Raw genomic sequence first — 5,189 nt, 5'->3', positions numbered from 1 at the left:
AAGTGTAAGTGGACCTCTGCACAGTGCCAAGCGCGGCCCTCCAGCTCCAAGCCAAGGAATCCCACCCGCCCTTGCTCGAGGGGAACCCGGCTCGCTCTTTCTTTCTTTCTGCCGATGGTGGCAGGGTGCAAACCGCCAGGCTGAGCGGGGCCGGACCCAGGCGCTCCTCCCTTCAGCCAGCAGGGGAAAGAGGCGCTACACAAGCAATGCACCCGGGGGAGCGGGGCTGGCAGGGTCTAGGGTCTGCCGCGCGCGCACACGCAGCAATACGGTAATGCCAGCGAGCGCACTCAATGGCCCCGCACCCGGGCGCCCGCCCCGCGCGGTCACGTGACATGGGCGGGGCTGGGGCTGATTCATTCATGCCCTGGCGGCGCGCGAGGCTGTGCTGGCTCCGTGGCGGCGGCGCGTGCAGGAGGTTCAGCGGGGCGGGACGGTGGCGGCGGTCCCACGTGTGAGTGCGCTGGGGCCGGGGGGGTCTTGGTCATTACACGGAGGGAGACGCCTTAGTGCTTGAGGGTCTCGGCGGGCTTCAGTGGAGTGGGGGCGGGAGGGGGGTGCTTTGCTTTGTCTCCAGGAGCCCCTCTTCCAGAAGCAGGAAGGTGGTGGTGGCCCCTGGGCTCCGCCGGCTTTCCCTGCCCCGGGCTCGTGCTGCCCCGGGAGTTGAGTGGGGCGGGGGTTGTGCGTGTGTAGAGTGGGGGTGGGCAGGGCCGAGGCAGGGGTCGGGCTGCAGGAGCTGGGGAGGCTCCTGCCAGCAGGGGTATGAGCAGGGCAGGAAGAGACCTGGAGTCAGGGATGATCCTGCCTTGAGCTATGTCAGTGGCTCTCCATCTGTTTTTGTGCCAGGACCCATTTGTAAACATCAATGGCCAGTCCCAACCCAGTTGTGATCTACTGCTCCCAGGCCCCGTCCCTTCAATGTATTGGGGGAGGGGGGGAGTGTGTGTGGGGGGGCCCAAGCAGCCCCTTGCAGGCAGCACTGTGCCTAGACTGCTGGTGGTCCCAGGTGAACTTTTAGTATCAGGTCCCCCTTTGCCAGAGATAATGATAATGCTAATTCAGAAATTACCATTTTTTTAGCCCCCTTTCTGCCCAGGTCCCCGGGCGGCCACCTGGTTCGTCCATGCCTGTGTTTGACCCTGTTTGCAGGCTGGAGCTCTGCCAGCCTGCAAGGGAAAAGCTGTGGTTTCCCATGTTTTTCTCCTTTAAAGGAGACTCCATTTTTAAAGCTTGTTTATGAACCTTTTATATATTCTTACAACCCACTCTTGGGTCACAGCCCACAGGTTGAGAAACACTGGACTAGACCTTGCAAGGTCCTGAAGCAAGTGCCAGAAGTCCAGAGGAGTTCTGTTTGAGATGTCACATGGTTGAGCTTCCACGAGCTCCCAGGGTTTTAAGGTCCCAGACTCCTTGGTTGCTTAAGCCCACTCCTTGTGGACCCTCAGGGTTGCCAAGTCTTTAGGGACACTGCTGAAGCAAGCTTACGCACAGAATGTGCCTGGGCTTCAGAAGCAAGCACTTTTTCCTTCAGCTAGCATGAGAAATAGGCAGTATTTGAGCTATACAACAGGATCCTAGAGAAGTGGGGCTGGCAAGGACCTCCAGAGGGCATCTAGTCCAATCCCTCTGCCTGAGGCAGCCTGACCAAACCCACCATCTAACCTCTTGGCAAAACTCAGTGGTGTCTGGGTCTTGCTTAAGGATGTGTACTGCCAAATGTGTATTGGTCATAAATAAACTGCATACATGATCCCCATTAACACAGCTGGCCTGGAGATTCTAGACGCTGGAGACTTGTAATGTTGGAGATGCTAGTTCATTAGGCTGCTCAGAAAGCGCCCATTAGTTAGGAGCAAGGGAACTGCTTTTGTTTTATCTGCCATTTAGCTCACACCATATCTGCTTTTCTCCCAGACCTGAGGAAAGGCAGTGTGCGTCCAAAAGCTGGTTAACATCTCTGCCAACCATGCAGTTGTTCTTATAAAGAATACCCAAAAACGCACACAAATCTCACCCCCTCATGCATTTCCTGGATGGTCGCAGCTTTAGAAACACTCCAACCCTGCTGCATTAGTCAGTACCTGTTTTTTAAAAGTAGTTTAAGTGCTTTAAATACTCATATAAGTTTTAAAATGGGACTTGGGTTCCCAAGTCATTTGGATGCTTCGTGAAATGTTATCCTTTGTGTGAAATGGGGATTTGTAATTGCAAATGTTAAAGCTCGGCTATCCCTTCCAGTGTTGAGAAATCATCAGTTGAACTCTTCAAAATATAGAATTAATTTAGAAGTCATGGGATCAAAAGAGCAATTAAAAATGACACTAGTTTGTGCTTTTTTTCTCTTAGTATTTGAGACTAATCTATGCAGTACTAATATTTTACCCACATTGTGCACACAGAGCTGCCTCCCCTGCTTCTTGGGAGGAGTCTCCACGTAAAAAGGAGGTTGCATTCTCCTTTTCTTCCCCTTGCCTGCTTGTATATCCCCTCTGAATCCTGTTCCTTGTATGACCCTGATACTTCTGTTTCTTTATCTCAACAGTCTCCTTTGTCCTACATTCTGCTACCCCTCTTCCTTGTATCCCCTACTGCATTCCTTTGTCTCGGGTCCACATTTTTGTACATGATCCTCTTTAAGTTTGTCTATGTAGGGAGATTGGCTGGTATAATTATTCCTCTATAACAGGGGTGTTAAATTTCCTCGGGGCCCTTGGGTCAGATTTGGACTGTGGGGCTGCTTGTGGGCTGGATCTGGGCATGGTGGTAGGGCGAGCAGTGGCAGCAACAGAGGGGGCTAATGCAGCCATTTCTTGCCCACCACCATGGACGTGTACTTTGGATTTCACAACAGGCCCTGTCCCTGCTTTCTCCTCTTCTGAATTCCCTGATCTTTCTGATAGTCCTGTGGGGGTCGCACACACTAGCTCTGCAGGCTGGATCTGGCCTGTGGGTATTAAGGTTAACACTCCTGCTCTATACTTGTGCTGATTCATTCCATGTACAGACTAGTCATTAGCCTCCCTCTTACCTCTTTTCCCCTCCTTGTTGCTTTCAAAATTTCCTCAAATCATAGATCCTAGGGAACAGGCATGTTTAGCACAGGCAGCATCACACCTCAGGCTACTAGGAAAATAGCAGCTACTGTATCTTGATTTAGGGGAGTCTGATTTCATTCTTGCTCAAAATGGGATGGTATCACTACTTGAGGTAAGGACAAAAACTTGCAAAGACTTGAGAGATTCTGGCTTTTAAAAAAGCCTGCCAAAAATTGCAAGACTTGATTATTATAAAGACAATTGAATAGTGTGCCCTTTGTTAAGTATTGTATTGAGGTAAAAGACTGAGATTCAAAGGTCTAACAATGATAATACAAGGTGCCTGGGGCAGCAGCGACTTCTGGTTGTTGCCTGGCAGATGGTGCCTGGGGCAGCTGTTCAGTACTCTGGTGTAGCTGATGACACTTAGCTATTTTTACAGTTTGGCCAACTAATTTATTCCCATCCATCAAACAGTATGACTTTTTAATACAATTTTGCTTCTATAGTGTATTCTTCTCAGACTACGATAAATAAAAACTGAAGAAAAGAAAGGCAGATTTATTTTGGATCCAGTCTTACAGCTCAAACTCCATAGAGTATACGGTGAAGTCTTTTGTTAGCTTTTTTTTGGTATAGTATTTGGTTGTGCTGGGAAATGGTGGAGACTGAGAAGGAGACTGCAAATATGTGCCAGGTGAGTCATGCTTTAGTGTCTTAGTTGCACCAGGAGTTCAACCTCAGATGAATTTTTTTTGTCAGGCAGCATGTAACAAATACTGTTATCTTCTAGCAGGGCTGGAGGGAAGTATTTCAGCAGAAGATAGTAAAACTAGACAATTGGTTAAATTACTTGCGGTCTTATTGCAGAAACATCCCAAACCGATCTTCTTTTTTTAAAAAGCTATTCTGTTTCAGTGAGTATCTGATCTTTTCACGAAATGGATTTAAAAAAGACAGATAATTTCTGCACGTATATAATATTCTAGGACTAATTTTGTAGCTATCATTCCGTTCTCTTTAATGCTTTTCTTAAAAGTTGTGTGCACATTCTGCTATTTAACTTACTTGAAATGTGAGAAATGTAAGACATGACTGACTTTCCATGCTGAAACTCAGACATTTAGACATGTTGGGGCTAGGTTGTGACCTTACAGTGCAGGGATGCTAGCATGTAGGTATTCTACAATGAACATGGCCAAACGATATCCACGAGTGCTCTAGGCTTTGGTTCAAATACGGATGAGTAGCTTAAATGTAGATGCATTTCAGCCCCATCACTTTACTCTCCAAGACTTCAAGGATGCCCAGAATGCTTGGGTAGATCTAGAATTTCCTAAAAGGGGTGTTGCACCCCACCCACCATGGAGAGGATGGGAACAAGGTGTGGCTGGAACCTGTGGGCCACTGGGGGACACTGGGGAGCTGGCCAAGCAGCTTGAAGAGGGGAACCTTCCTGTCACTGCTGACCTAGATATTGAAGCAGGGGTGGGGAAAATGTGGCCTGCCAGGCCATTCTATCCGGCCTGCAGGGCCCCTAAAAATTTTAGAAAATTAATATTAATCTGCCCCTGGCTGCCTGTCATGCGGCCCTTGATGGCTTGCCACTACTCAGTAAGCGGCCCTCCACCTGAAATAATTGCCCAGCCCTGTGTTAGAGGAACAGAACAAAGTGCTGCACCTCTGGGCAGAAAACAACAGAATGCAATTCAACAAGGAGAAATGCAAAGTGCTGCACCTAGGGAGGAAAAATGTCCAGCACACCTACTGCCTAGGAAATGACCTGCTGGGTGGCACGGAAGTGGAAAGGGACCTTGGAGTCGTAGTGGACTCCAAGATGAACATGAGTCGGCAGTGTGATGAAACCATCAGAAAAGCCAATGGCACTTTATCGTGCATCAGCAGATGCATGACGAATAGGTCCAAGGAGGTGATACTTCCCCTCTATCGGGCGCTGGTCAGACCGCAGTTGGAGTACTGCGTGCAATTCTGGGTGCCGCACTTCAAGAGGGATGCGGATAACCTGGAGAGGGTCCAGAGAAGGGACATTTGTATGGTTAAGGGCTTGCAGACCAAGCCCTACGAGGAGAGACTAGAGAACCGGACCTTTTCAGCCTCCGCAAGAGAAAGTTGAGAGGCGACCTTGTGGCT

At 49.2% G+C, this 5,189-nt stretch overlaps 1 protein-coding gene across 1 annotated transcript in view; it reads left to right on the top strand.

The window, feature by feature from the left end:
- The first annotated feature begins 382 nt into the window (after positions 1 to 382).
- The window catches only part of MRAP2 (melanocortin 2 receptor accessory protein 2), a 53,365-nt gene continuing 48,558 nt past the window's right edge, over positions 383 to 5,189 (top strand). The window contains exon 1 of the mRNA XM_006038398.3: positions 383 to 454. The gene's annotated coding sequence lies outside the window, so the exon portion shown is untranslated. The remainder of the gene's footprint in view (positions 455 to 5,189) is intronic.

This window comes from Alligator sinensis, unplaced genomic scaffold (genome assembly GCF_000455745.1).
Source record: "Alligator sinensis unplaced genomic scaffold, ASM45574v1 scaffold1128_1, whole genome shotgun sequence".
Taxonomy (NCBI): Eukaryota; Metazoa; Chordata; order Crocodylia; family Alligatoridae; genus Alligator; species Alligator sinensis.
Note: the sequence above shows the minus strand (reverse complement) of the source record. Positions and strands in the feature narration are given on the sequence as shown.